Here is a 15,733-nt window from a genome sequence, read left to right as displayed (position 1 = left end):
CGATAGAAATAGCATGTTGTTTGGAAAACTGGACACTGACTTTGCTGCCCCTAATCTCAGCGGTTAGGAAGACAGGAGCAGAAATAGAAAGCAAACTGAGCTGGCTAAGTCTCATTCAGCAGTTTCTCTTGCTCTTCCCACATCCTCTTAAAAAAAGCTGTTTTGGTGTTATTAGGGGATGCAACAGGTCAACATAAAAAAAACAGTTTTTATGTTATTAGGGGTACAACTTGTCCACATCATGATGTATAGAGAGCTGAAAGGGTGCAGACGTCACTGCTAGTACCCCAAGTAGTTTGGTGAATGGATATCGATGCCTCCGACTTGGCATGGTGCACAACGCAATCGGAAAAAAAATTAACCATTAGTGGCCGAGGCAACGCTATAAATCTCGTTGTTCCCCCTCAGCTACAAGCCCACATATTATCAGGGTTTCTAGAAAAGGCAAGCAAGTGGCCCATTCACGCCCCTTCCCTCCGGACCTATCCGCTATGCCCTCTACTGTCCCCGGTGGTCACCCTGCGTCTGTTCAAGCAGACCCTGGCCATTTTCTTATCTCGCCCGATCCAATCCGGAAGTGGTGAATTATTCAGATTGAGGCACCGAGGAGTGATGCTGCCTGCGCTCTCCCACTTTGCCGCCTTCCTCTGCCCCCCTCCTCTCCGTCGGCGGGCTTCCTCTGACTCATCAGTAAATGTAGGGGAAATAATTTATCCATTGTGAGAACAGAGAGGAAACACCTTCCTAATAGGTGGGGATCTGTAGAAAGGGTTGTGTGTACATATGTTTTGGTATTTCTAAAGCACTGGTTTTAACATTTTGACTTCTGTGGGTAGTAAATCAATAATGGAAGCCGCCCCCATGACTTCAAAGGCTCCCCCAGCGTGCGCTCTGCCGGCCTCACACCCCATCACCATATGCTTGTTTCCTGCGTCGCCTTCTGATGAGCAGCTGTGGTGGCGTTTGTTGGGGTGCAGGAGGGAGGGGGATTAAGACAAAGACGGTGCACGGGCGATGTGCAACCCCCCCCCCCTCCCCTTCAACGCCACTGCTGCAAAGGGAACATACGAGGTAACCAATTACCTTGGTACCATTTGCACATGCAATATGTTTTGCTGTAAAATTTTAGTATGCGATGTGGCAATGCCCAAAACATTTCAATGCATGATCTTTGCCCATCATGCTACTGCTCGCCATGTGATAACCCTAAAGACATAGACCAACATTGGCACCGCAATCATCAGAAATCTACGCATGGACACGCTGGCGCCAAAGCCTTCAAAATAACCAAAGTTACCTTAGTTGGGTTAATGAACCTGCTGCGGAGATCTGCTACTGCCTGCCGGTCCCCATTTAGAGTCGCGCCACGGACCGATCAATGTTTGGATTTAAATAAATCCAAAATGAAATCATATTACTAACAATATTAATAACACGAATAGTGTTATGAATGCATAGGCACGCCCGCACCGTTTTAATATCAAGGCGGATTGTTGGGTGTTCAAACAAACGGGCCGTGCTCAATGAACAGCTGCATTTTTTAATGAATGAAAGGGGTCAGGCTGATGCCGTGCTCCTGTTTGGACACTGTACAAAATCTTGTCCCAGCACTTCCTAGACAGGACAGCTGTGCGTGCTAGGACAGTGCATGCATTTAGTGGCAGTCTTCTGTTTCTGATGGGACAGTAAGCATGCCTCAGCAGGGGAGCTGTGCGTGTGCCAGGACAGTGCAAGCATTTAGTACAGTTGTCCTGTCAGAGGGACAGTGGCAGGCAGCACCTCACAGCAGGGAAGCTGTACACGTGAGGACCGTATGCATTTTTATTACTGCTCTTCATCGTCTAATGGGGCAGTGCGCATGTCTGAGCAGGACAGTTTAACATGTGATAAATGGTGTATACATTAATTAGAGGAGCTCTGATTGGACCTCCCCATATCAGCAGGACAGCCATAAAACTGCTAGGACAGTGCAAGCAATTATTATCACCATTCTGCTTCTAATGGGCAGTGCCCGCACCTCTCAGCAGGGCAGCTGTACATGCGACAGGGCAAGGCAAGAATTTATTATAACTCCTATGCTTCTAATGGGACAGTGCAGCTGTACATTTGCAAGGACTGTGGAAGTATCAGCTGCACTGTTTCCTATAGTACAGTCGAAGCATTTGTGAGCATCGCTAGGTGTACTAGATTTCTAATAGGAAAGCTCCTGTACTTTTCATCCAAGCTGCTGCAAACTTAACTGCAACTGTACCAGCTGAGCAGGCCTTGCACTGAAGAGTTCAGTTTCAATCAAACAGTGGCAGGCGCGTTGGAAATGACAGTAAAGGCACTTAATAGATGGGTATATTTGAAGGGAAAAGTGCAAGCATTTCTCCATTTCCAGAAACGAGAACGACCAAATTAATTCATGTCTGCAAAGCGTCTCTATTATTAGAGCAGTGCCTTTAATTAGAACAGGGCGTTCCAGCACAACCACGTACTGGGACTGCAGGATTTCAATTGAAACGTTCCAGCACTTCTCAGCAAAGCTGCCAGAGAGTTAATAGGATAGTATTGCTCTTTCTTTTCTGTACTCAGCAGTATTCCACCGGGGGCTGCCGCATCCCCCACATCTCTGTTGAGAATGCCAAGCAGACAAAGCTCGCCGTGTCTCTAAATATTAAACCACAAAATGTTTACCACACATTTTGGACCAGAAACAGAATGCCTCTTTCTAAATATCTCCAGGTTTTTTTTTCAGCCCGGGCTCACACCTGTGTAATGCCAGTCACGGATTGGCTCTGGGTTTCCCCGACCCTACATGCCTTCGGCACTGCCCTCTTTTCAGCCTTGTTTCCTTTTCTACCTCCCACCACTCTAACCACTCTCCCCCTCACTCATTCCATTGACATTGTTCCTACCTTCAGCCCCCCTTTTCACCACCTTGCTACTACCCCCATCACTCGTGTCTCTGCAGTGTGTGTGTGTGTGTGTGTGTGTGTGTGCGCGCGTGCGTGTGTGTCTGAAACAGTTTATCTTAGTGTACACTGGCATGCGAGGACGTGTTTGTATGTGATGACGTGGTTGTATGCGAGTATATCTGAATAGTGTTGAAAACCCATCCCTGCATGTGTGCATTGGAAGTGTGTGTGTGTGTTTGTGTGTGTCTGATGTGTATGCATTCAAAGATCATTGCGTGTGTATATTCTATGTAATGTGTAACTGTGTGTTAACCGATGTTGGTGCATGCATTCAAGAATCCATCTGTATGTGTTTTTGTGTATGATGATGATCTTTTTGTGGTGGTGTTACCTGCATTCAAAGACGGATTTGGGTGTTTTTCATTAATGTATCTTTTGTTTTGTGTGGGTATCATGCCTGTGTGTAGCATAGACAACGATTTATCTGTTCAATAATGTTATCTCACCTATATTTATATAGTAGCATGCATCTGAATTTGTGGTCTGTCTTGACTGTCCATTTCTCCAATGCTTTTGCATATTGTGTTGACTGGAGTTGATTTTGTGCCATTTGCTGTGTCTAATGCAGTGTGTATTTTATCAGGTACTTTTATCTGGGGCTATGGGAGAAACTGAAAGCCATTAGTCGTCCGTTGTGTGAGGTGCCACCCCAGCATCACTCCGCACCACCACAGCATCACTCCGCACCACCACAGCATCACTCCGCACCACCACAGCATCACTCAGCACCACCACAGCATCACTCAGCACCACCACAGCATCACTCAGCATCACCACAGCATCACTCAGCGCCACCCCACCACCACTCAGCACCACCACAGCACCACTCAGCACCACCTCAGCGCCAACCCAACATCACTCAGCGCCACCTCAACATCACTCAGCGCCAATCCAGCATCACTCAGCGCCAATCCAGCATCACTCAGCGCCACCCCAGCATCACTCAGCACCACCACATTATCACTCAGCACCACCACAACACCACTCAGCACCACCACATTATCACTCAGCACCCCCACAGCACCACTCAGCACCACCACAGCTTCACTCTGCACTACCACAGCACCACTCAGCACCACCACAGCATCACTCAGCACCACCACAGCATCACTCAGCACCACCACAGCCTCACTCAGTGCAACCCCAGGTTATAGGTGTCACATTTGCAAAAGTTATAACTATTGGCATTCCAAATGACGAAGCTATTAATTTAGGTATTTTCAAAACCAACACATAAATAAAAAAATTGTCATTTACAATACCAATAGCTCAAACTTTCCTAATGCGAGACCTATTGCATTGCAAATGCTTGTTCTGTATAATTTCTGTATAAATTTCTGTATGACTTTGCCAAGGATTGGTTTTCATATGTATTTTAATTCGTTACGGTTTGTTGTAGCTTGGACAGGTGGCAGATTTGGAGGAAACCAAGACAGGCAGGAAGGGGTGGGGGCATTAGGAATAGGTTCGGACAGAGGGAAGCAGGGGAGAGAAGTTGGAGTCAAGAGGTAGGCAGGGATGGAGATAGTCGTTTGGGGAGGAGGTTTAGGCCTAACAAGGTGGGGAAATAGTTCACAGGGGAATATGGCTTAGGGGAATGGGGTGTTAGTTTGGGAAATGTTCATATTATGATCTGTTAAGTATTGTATATTGCTACCTGTCCAATAAAGAGGCCTTTTACCCCACTTTGGTCTGGGGTGTGGTTATTGCCCGAAAAAGAGTTTTAGGTGCAATTAAATATTTGCCTAAGATCTCACAATTAAAGAAGGGAAACTGCGATTTAGCCAGGTTTTCTGGCTTCACTTTGTACAAATCAGCTAGTATGTATCTATTTGTTTTGCATTATATTGCACAGCCGTGGCGATGCAGGTAAGAACGGTGGGGCCCAGTTGGGGGGGGATTTCAATGGACGATGATGAGGGAAAATGAATTATGTATTTAATTTTTCCCTCATTATCGTTTGTTGAAATACGCCCGCCGCTCTTACGTGTACGGCCCGTGGCTGATAGTACAGCCGTGTATTTACCTCAGTCTGTTTTTAAATATAGCGCAAACTCGACCAGAAGGGTGAGCCCTTTAAATGAGCACCAGTTACATTACACATAGTCATATGCATTGTTTATAGGCATGAAGAGATTAAGTGATTTGACCGGAATCACAGGATGTTGAGCCAATGCCTAGACTCAACTTCGGTTCTTATTTTCTACAGTCAGCAGCTCTGGCTTTTAGGACACATCCTGGCTAGAGAGAAATAGGCAAGCTGAAGCTACATGAAAGCCTGGCTTGTTATTGGCTCAAGGTTTCGAAAAAAACTCAAGCTGAGCAAAAGCCAGGCCTCAGGCTCGAGCTTGGCTTGAGCTTTCAATGGCTCGCCCACCTCTATTCCATACCATAGTACACCAACGTGAATGGGAAGTGGTGAACAAGGGAAAGAACAAAAGAGAAAATATTTTGTGACATGAAAATATACATAAGATATATCCTGTCCTTTTTCTCACAACTAAGTACAAGGAAGTTTTCCTTGTATTACTGTTGTGAAGAAGTTCTCACTTAGATGGACACCTTAACTCTACTTGCAATGTTTTCCTCTCTAGGATCATCATGCAAGGAGGTAGATTATTTTACAAGACTGGATACTTGATTATGACTGATTCTTCTTTACTGTATTTCTTTAGCGGCAAAATAAACACAAATTAAATGAATGAGAAAAAACTGACCTACTAAACAGTTGAACAGGTCAGCAGTCTCCAGTGCCTATGATGGCATGAAGAGATCAACAATCATAGTCCAGTCCAATGTATAACAATTCCTGCAGAGCAGCATCAACACTCTTTGTTGCTCTAGCAGAGATAAGTATTTAATGCTTGTTTTCATTTATTATCTGTCTCCTTTGAGTATTATTTTAACAGAATGTTCTTAGTATGGTAATACCGATGTATTAAATTATGTGCAGAGTTTGTTTATAGCTCACAGGCAGTTATATTTTCCTGACCTTTCCTGTCTCTTCTTACTTGCCTTTGATGTGCGCGTAAGGAGCCTGCTATCATTCTTAGGACGGGGTGGGCTCCTGTACACTCATGCTCCCTCTTCTTCTTTCTCCTATTTTTTTCCTCATCTGAGAGGTGGTACTCGAAGCATTTATTCTCAGACAGCTGAGATAAGGCAATTCTTTTGTGCGGTATCGCTGGCTTTTAACTGACATCTTTATTTACTGCACCCATCTTTATTTTTCACTGGCATGAGTGAGTCTAATTCACTTTCAGTGTCGCACTGGGAAGCTGGGGAGCTTGTTGGCAGTTCAGTCAAGCTGAGGATCTTTCTGTATTTCTAACATACAGATTTGCTTGTATGGCGACATAAACTAGTAGATATCATGGTGCCTTGGACCCAAATTATGGCGTTAACAGAAGATGCTACTATTACAAGGACCCCTTTGAATTTATCATCCTTTGAGCGTGGAATCAGTGTGTTATGTTTACTGAGCAATGCCCAACTCTGCTATTTCTGTAGAAAAAAGGAAGACTTTACTTATGAGAATGCACCCTAAACTAGCAGAGTAGGAAGAGAAAGAATTAGTAGCAGAAGGGCATCTGTTTGGTGATCATTTCTGAAGGATATTTCAAGTTATGTTTAGACTCTTACATCTCCAGATAAGGAACAAGAAACTCTAAAATAAGGTTTTTGTGCCACATGTTTTTGCAAGAGCCGGTCAAGTTTGCACTCCTGGCATCTCTCAACAGAGAGCCATCCGTGTATAAACCTAGATCTAATCAACACTCCTTGCTTCAGTGAAATTTCAACGTGGCAGAGGATGCTTCCGTGCCAATAACGATTCAGAAAAGGGGGTGGTGATGAACAGAGTGTCTGAATTAAGCAGACCACTCTTACCCAGTCCAAAGATCAGGGCTTGATCCATCACCGTTTTTTAGCTCACTGCACCATCCCAGCTCAGAACTTGGCTATATGCAAATTAGTCTGACCCTGGCCCAGTGCATCATGGGAACAGGGCAGACCAAACTACCAAGCCAATTCTTATACTGGGAAGGAAACAAGCTTCCGGGGACCGGTTTCTGGCATTTCAGCCGTCTTCGGCCCGGCTTGCTTGAATCCTGAGGGTGCAATGAGCTAGGGACTCACATCTGAGTATACCCTTCCACGCTTATGGTGGACACAAATGATTCAGAAAAGGGGGTGGTGATGAACAGAGTGTCTGAATTAAGCAGACCACTCTTACCCAGTCCAAAGATCAGGGCTTGATCCTGGGACAGGAACAGACTAATTTGCATACAGCCAGGTTCTGAAACTGGGATGGTGCAGTGAGCTAAAAAACGGTGTTGGATCTAGCCCTGATCTCTTGACTGGGTGAGAGTTTTCTGCTTTATTCAGAGACTCTGTCCCTCACCACCCCTTGTTGTAAATATTTTTGTCCACCCTAAGCGTGGAAGGGTATACTCAGACATGAGTCCCTTGCTCATTGCACCATCAGTATTCAAGCAAACCGGGCCGAAGACGGCTGTAATGCCAGAAACCGGTCCCCGGGAGCTTGTTTCCTTCCCAGTGTAAGAATTGGCTTTTGTAGTTTGGTTTGCCCTGTTCCCATCATGCACTGGGACAGGAACAGACTAATTTGCATACAGCCAGGTTCTGAAACTGGGATGGTGCAGTGAGCTAAAAAACGGTGTTGGATCTAGCCCTGATCTCTTGACTGGGTGAGAGTTTTCTGCTTTATTCAGAGACTCTGTCCCTCACCACCCTTTGTTGTAAATATTTTTGTCCACCCTAAGCGTGGAAGGGTATACTCAGACATGAGTCCCTTGCTCATTGCACCATCAGGATTCAAGCAAACCGGGCCGAAGACGGCTGTAATGCCAGAAACCGGTCCCCGGGAGCTTGTTTCCTTCCCAGTGTAAGAATTGGCTTTTGTAGTTTGATTTGCCCTGTTCCCATCATGCACTGGGGCAGGAACAGACTAATTTGCATACATCCAGGTTCTGAAACTGGGATGGTGCAGTGAGCCAGGGATGTGGAATTCCTATAGCCCGACTCCCAGGACATATTGTTTGGGGTCAAGGGCAACAAGTTTTAATGTGAATTTTGCGCTTGGGACAACCCCCTGCTGCACAAACCCTTTGGCTGCCAGTTTGCAATACCACATTAAGGCTCAGGGAAGGGCACTGCCTGCAGTTAAGTTTATATTTGTGTGCATATGTTATTGCTGTTCAAACTTGTATTTATGGTTCATTAATTGAGAGCCTTTATTATTAGGCTGAGCGCTCTCAGTAAATGTAAGTTCTGACTGCACTACTGACAGTGGTTCCAGTATAAAAATGTGGACACACGGTTTCAAAGTTTAGCAATATAAGGCTATGCATAATGCTCCCAGAATGCTCTCTGATTAGATGCAAATTTTTGCAGTAGCTTGAAAGCAAGATTAACCCCTTCCCTGCTGCCGTCGGATGTCGCGCGCGCTACTTACTTGGTGCTGCGCACGTTCAAAGGCTGACGAAATCCTGCAGCTGCAAGACCTGGACTGGTATGAGGAATTGGGTGAGGCCGACGCGGCCCCGCCCACCCTTTAGAACACCTGCACCGTGGCGGAAAAACCGCCGCGGTTAAGGCGTTAATGATTCTTTGCTTTCAATATAAAATGTTTCTAAAAAATGAAAGTAGGAAAAAAATGTTTTTGCTAAACTACTGTAAAATTTCAGTTACCATTTCTTTACAGCATCATTTTGTAAAATGTGTTGATGCATGCGAGTATTTCCCCAAAATATTCACATTAGAAAATCAGTGTAACCAGTTTCAATAAGATTTTGGGAAACAAAAATAAAAAAGCATTGGCAAAGCCAGTAGGTCTGAAATGGTAGTCAGCTTTTTAGTTTTGGCAATGCGTGACTTGTTTTGGCATGTTTTTTGTAAAACCGTATTGATGTGAGAGCTGCTGGACCCTCACCAATATAACAAACATTGGCAAAAGCAAAAATTGTTTTTGGTCTCAAAAAAAGCACACACTGCCACATTAGTTACTGGCACTGAACAAAACTACTTTGTGTGCCGATATGCTCCTAGTGAAAGAGCAGAATGCTGTCGCTCACCGTAAAGCCAGCCGATACAGAGAGAGAATTTTAATAAACAACAAGTTCATGGGTAACGCCAGACCAAATTGGGGGCCCAAATATTAAAGAAAGTCTCAAAAGTGCACCCTTGGTATATGTCCTTGCATTAAGGGAATTTACAGCAGTAGGGCAAGAAATAGTACTCCTAGAAAAACTTTGTGAACTGCATTTTAGCATAAGCAAATATGCATGTGTAGATTTGCTCATGCGAACACCTGAGTGTTTGCAAGTTTAATTTCCCTCCAACCACTTTTTTTCCCAACTCTGGAAGAAGGTTTACATCTGCCATTGTCAGGAGTAAATTTCCAACATTTCTGAGTATTGGAAAAGATTAGAGAAGAGTTGTTGAAAACCCATTACACATGCAAGTTAGTAGGTTTGCACAGACTCAAAAGGACTTTCCAACCCTTACCTTCAGTCCCAGTATGTAGATCTGCGGAAACGTAGCAACATAAAGGGATTGCTAGTATTCAAACACTAGTATGGTATGAGCCCCGGCATAATTAGAGAGGCTATATAAGAGCTCTTATATAATGAGATTGCGGCCATAATTTGTCGCCGCATAACATGGCACCAAAGGGACAAGTGGATTTTGTTACAGGGCAAGTAGATTTATGAAGCAACCTGCTCATTGGGCAAGTAGATATTTTAATAAATTCCACACCCCTGAGTGAGCTAAAAAACGGTGTTGGATCTAGCCCTGATCTCTTGACTGGGTGAGAGTTTTCTGCTTTATTCAGAGACTCTGTCCCTCACCACCTCTTGTTGTAAATATTTTTGTCCACCCTAAGCGTGGAAGGGTATACTCAGACATGAGTCCCTTGCTCATTGCACCATCAGGATTCAAGCAAACTGGGCCGAAGACGGCTGTAATGCCAGAAACCGGTCCCCGGTAGCTTGTTTCCTTCCCAGTGTAAGAATTGGCTTTTGTAGTTTGGTTTGCCCTGTTCCCATCATGCACTGGGACAGGAACAGACTAATTTGCATACAGCCAGGTTCTGAAACTGGGATGGTGCAGTGAGCTAAAAAACGGTGTTGGATCTAGCCCTGATCTCTTGACTGGGTGAGAGTTTTCTGCTTTATTCAGAGACTCTGTCCCTCACCACCCCTTGTTGTAAATATTTTTGTCCACCCTAAGCGTGGAAGGGTATACTCAGACATGAGTCCCTTGCTCATTGCACCATCAGGATTCAAGCAAACCGGGCCGAAGACGGCTGTAATGCCAGAAACCGGTCCCCGGGAGCTTGTTTCCTTCCCAGTGTAAGAATTGGCTTTTGTAGTTTGGTTTGCCCTGTTCCCATCATGCACTGGGACAGGAACAGACTAATTTGCATACAGCCAGGTTCTGAAACTGGGATGGTGCAGTGAGCTAAAAAACGGTGTTGGATCTAGCCCTGATCTCTTGACTGGGTGAGAGTTTTCTGCTTTATTCAGAGACTCTGTCCCTCACCACCCCTTGTTGTAAATATTTTTGTCCACCCTAAGCGTGGAAGGGTATACTCAGACATGAGTCCCTTGCTCATTGCACCATCAGGATTCAAGCAAACCGGGCTGAAGACGGCTGTAATGCCAGAAACCGGTCCCCGGGAGCTTGTTTCCTTCCCAGTGTAAGAATTGGCTTTTGTAGTTTGGTTTGCCCTGTTCCCATCATGCACTGGGACAGGAACAGACTAATTTGCATACAGCCAGGTTCTGAAACTGGGATGGTGCAGTGAGCTAAAAAACGGTGTTGGATCTAGCCCTGATCTCTTGACTGGGTGAGAGTTTTCTGCTTTATTCAGAGACTCTGTCCCTCACCACCCCTTGTTGTAAATATTTCCGTGCCAATAACGGCAGCTCAAATCATTTTTCCCTGAGAGAGTTAGATGGCAGACTTTCCCTCTTTCTTCACAATTGGAAATTTATCACATCAGATCAGTAGATTCTGCAAGCTATTCATGGTTACAAGAGAATTTTGTTCTTGAACCCTTAAATTAGCTCCTCCCTGACTCATGGTACTCCCTGGCCCAGACAGACAAATGATAACACAGGAAGTTCAATACTTGATGCTCCAGGGAGCCATAGAGATTTGTCAGCAATCTCTTTGTAGTCAATAAAGCAGATGACAGCTTTTGGCCAGTTATGCATTTCAAACTACTGAACAGTTTCATCCTGTGCAGACATTATCAAGATATAAGGAGTGCATTGTCTAAGCGATTCTTTCTAAGCTGGGGACTGATTATCCAAAATGGATCTTGAAGATGCTTTTGTTTCGGTCCCAATTTATCATTTACACCGACGCTTTTCTCAGTTTCTGTGACTCCCAATAGTTTGGGCAAGTACAGACAAGCTCCTTTAGTTCATGAAAAAGAGGCTCAGGCCTAAAGGGGCTACTGTCATCATGGGGATACCTGACTTGGTGGACCCTGGACAGATCATACTAGGTGAAAGTTACCTAGTGACCAATGCTAGCAATGTCACTACTGCACACAGTATGGTGGTTGTGAATTTCTCCTGGGGAGTGGTAACTGGCCTTAAGAAGGATGTTGTTAGTTCAGACCTCCCTGTAGAATGTTTGCTTGGCAATGACCTAGAGACTTCAGCTTGGTCTGAAGTGGAGTTTAGGACACATGCAGAAATGTTGGGCATATCGGCACATGTTCTTGCTGTGACCAGGTCACAGGTCAAAAATTGCAACACTGAACAGGCACTGGATTCTGGAATAAGGGACCAGTTGCCTTCCAGTAAAAGGAGCAATAGGGTTAAGGCTGTGCCTTCCCCCCTGCCTCAGGATGAGGATCAGCCTTCTGAGGAAGCTGATTGAGAGCCCCAAGAAGGAACTGTCCTAGAAGAGCTTGAGCCTAATCGGGTTGAGTTTCTTGGGACAGGGGGACCTTCTAGGGAAGATCTGAGGCAGGCGCAGTTGGACTGCCCTTCTCTTGAACCCCTCAGACAGCAAGCTGCTGCTGAGGCTGCAGGGAATGCTAGTGGAACCCATAAGGTTTACTGGGATGAAGGGCCCCTGTATTCAGAAGGTAGAGACCCCAAGCCTGGTGCTTCCAGGAGGTTGGTCATACCTTTGACATTCAGGGGCACTATCCATGATAGTCCCCTTGCAGGACATCTTGCACAACAACCAAGAGTCCAGGACTGGGAAGGGACACCAGTTGGGGTTTCGGGCCTCACTCAGGCTGGGTCCATGTGCGGGTCCAGGATAGTGGGAGCCTTTTATGTCTGTGTGGCTCTGAACAAGAAGCCAGAAAACTAGCCTTTGGAGTCCCTTGTGTAGTCTTAGATGCAGGTGAAGATGCAGAGCTCAAACAGCAGGGCTGGCTCCAGGCAACAAAACAGTTCTTCCAGGTGGAGCAAAGCAGTCTTGTGGAGCACATAGAAGTAGACAGTCCTCTGAGAGTACTTCCACAAGTCCAGAAAGTGAACTGAAGAGCGGGTCTGAGGTCTTTATTTCTTCGCCTATAGCCTTCTTAGAAGTTTCCAGAGTTTTCTCTGTGACATGCATGGAATTTCCTGACTCTTCTGGCTCTAAACTTGCTGCAGAGACAATGTGGACAAGCCCTTTGTCTGAAGGCAGAGAACAGCCTATTCAATTTCACGTAGGGCTGTGCCCAGCTCTGCCCCTCCATCCTGCCAGCAAATGGCCCATTCAGGCACACCTAATCCCTCTATTGTGTGACTGTCTGAAAGAAATTCACAAAGTCTGTAAGTTAGACCCAGTCATGTAATACAGGGGAGGCTGCAGGTACCAAAAGGCTGAGGGACGGAAAAGGCCAACTTTCTAAAAGTTGAAATATATCCGTTAAGCCACATTTAGATAATCAACAAGACACATTATTAGACTATACAGCACTGCACAAAACTCTGACATTACTTATACCATAATGACAAATATTGATACATAGTCATTCAGCCAGTCTGACAATGAACAAAATGCAGAGGTTATAGTTGCTATGATTATTGACTGCCAAGACCTGGAGCAGCCTCCCTCTCCACCTCTGGGCCAGAAGAGCACATCTAGAATAATGGCAGCTGGCCACAAGTAGCTTTCATAATACCCCCAGCATTCCATAGACTCTACCAGCATCAATGGGGAGCAGGAAGGAAAGGGAGGGTGAACAAGGAAAGAATAAAGGAGAGAAAACATTTTGTGATGTGAAAGTATACAATGACCATATAAGCAGAGGAGCTACCTGTTTCTTCAAGACTGAAAGATATATGGGACCCCATGATTTACTACCTACAGACATTGGAACAGGCCCCGTCAGGAGACGGGGACAGAGATGAGCCAAATGATCAATGAAGTAGGGTAAACTGGAAAACGACTATCAGCCAGTATATGGATATGTGTTGTAAACTTTAACAATGCCACATACTGTATAGTAATGTACTATATTCCAAATAAATATGTCCTTGAGCGCTACCGATTTTCTGGTAGTGTGATCATCTTTAGTAGAGGACAGGTAGGGCATAGTGGAGGTGGGTTCATATTGTCTCTGTTATATCAATTACGAAGCCATAAGGTAAGGATTGGTTGTCACGTGTGACAGAAGCCAAAGCACAAGCCACACGCTTCGCTCAGATGATATGGATCCACAAAATGGACGCTTCAGAATATCGTCACCGTGTTAGTATACTTTACAGTGAGTACCATTGAGGTGGTTAACAATGAATATCTGTTATTGAGCGCCAAGAGACCTCTGGGTGAACGTGCGCTTTACATATACACGTTATGTTATGTAAGGTTATCAAGTGGAATTCTTAGAATATGTCCTCAGTCCAGAGGGAGTAAATATAGTAAGAGACAGTATTACATTGGGCCCAACCCACCAATGTAAAACAAGTTCAGCAATGTTTTGGGTTCACCAACTTCTACTAGCGTTTCATCAGTGGATCTTTAAGATAATCGCTCCCATCACCAGATTTCTTCGTAAAGGAATACCTTTTCTTTGCAATATAGAGGCCGAAGAAGCTTTCTAGGATCTCCTAGTGACAGGACCACTGGCCAAATGCACCCTACTGTGTACTATTCACACAAACTGCTACCTGCAGAAGAAAATTATCCCATAGCGAACTGTGAATTGTAAGCAATCAAATCAGTCTTTGAAGAATCACAGCAGTACCCGCTAGGGGGGCAAGACATCTGATTACCATCTATACGAACCATCGGAATTTGCAGTTTTTAAATCGGTTCATGCCTTAACTGCACAATAGCTTAGGTGGACCTTGTTTTTCAATGACTACAGAATGTTTTCTGTATGATTTTAAGGACTCTGCACGAAAATCTATTAAATATATTTCCATTGTCAGCTATATTTCGGAAGGCCTTAATGAAGAACCCGATTCAGAAAAGGGGGTGGTGATGAACAGAGTGTCTGAATTAAGCAGACCACTCTTACCCAGTCCAAAGATCAGGGCTTGATCCATCACCGTTTTTTAGCTCACTGCACCATCCCAGCTCAGAACCTGGCTATATGCAAATTAGTCTGTCCCTGGCCCAGTGCATCATGGGAACAGGGCAGACCAAACTACCAAGCCAATTCTTATGCTGGGAAGGAAACAAGCTTCCGGGGACCGATTTTCGTCATTTCAGCCGTCTTCGGCCCGGCTTGCCTGAATCCTGATGGTGCAATGAGCAAGGGACTCATATCTGAGTATACCCTTCCACGCTTATGGTGGACGAAAACGATTCAGAAAAGGGGGTGGTGATGAACAGAATGTCTGAATTAAGCAGACCACTCTTACCCAGTGCAAAGATCAGGGCTTGATCCATCATCGTTTTTTAGCTCACTGCACCATCCCAGCTCAGAACCTGGCTATATGCAAATTAGTCTGTCCCTGGCCCAGTGCACAGAAGCCCTTAAAACTTTACATTGGCTACCTATCATCAAAAGAATTCTATTTAAAATACTGCTCATCACCTTCAGAGCATTTCACAAACGTGGACCACTGTACCTGCGGAAAAAATTCACCAGATATCATCCAACTCGAACTCTCCGCTCGACCAACGCCAATCTTCTGGCAGTTCAACCATTTAGGCTTAAGACTCGTGGAGGCAAGTCCATCGCGGTATTAGGTGCAAAAGCATGGAACATCCTCCCACCCCACATAAGAGCGCTGGACAGAGAAACTGAATTCAGGAAACAACTAAAAACCTGGATCTTTACCCTCCCGGACATTACTGCCAGATCCCTAGTGTAAGATTTCTATCTGATCAGCTACACAAGTGGGCGCCAAGATGCTCCTTGGAGCGATAGTTGCGCTGTATAAATAAATCCTTACATTACATTACATCATGGGAACAGGGCAGACCAAACTACCAAGCCAATTCTTATGCTGGGAAGGAAACAAGCTTCCGGGGACCGGTTTCTGGCATTTCAGCCGTCTTCGGCCCGGCTTGCTTGAATCCTGATGGTGCAATGAGCAAGGGACTCACATCTGAGTATACCCTTCCACACTTATGGTGGACAAAAACGATTCAGAAAAGGGGGTGGTGATGATGATGAACAGAGTATCTGAATTAAGCAGACCACTCTTACCCAGTCTAAAGATCAGGGCTTGATCCATCACCGTTTTTTAGCTCACTGCACCATCCCAGCTCGGAACCTGGCTATATGCAAATTAGTCTGTCCCTGGCCCAGTGCATCATGGGAACAGGGCAGACCA

This window comes from Lissotriton vulgaris, chromosome 3_2, assembly GCF_964263255.1.
Source record: "Lissotriton vulgaris chromosome 3_2, aLisVul1.2, whole genome shotgun sequence".
NCBI lineage: Eukaryota > Metazoa > Chordata > Amphibia > Caudata > Salamandridae > Lissotriton > Lissotriton vulgaris.
This window is presented reverse-complemented; position numbering follows the sequence as displayed.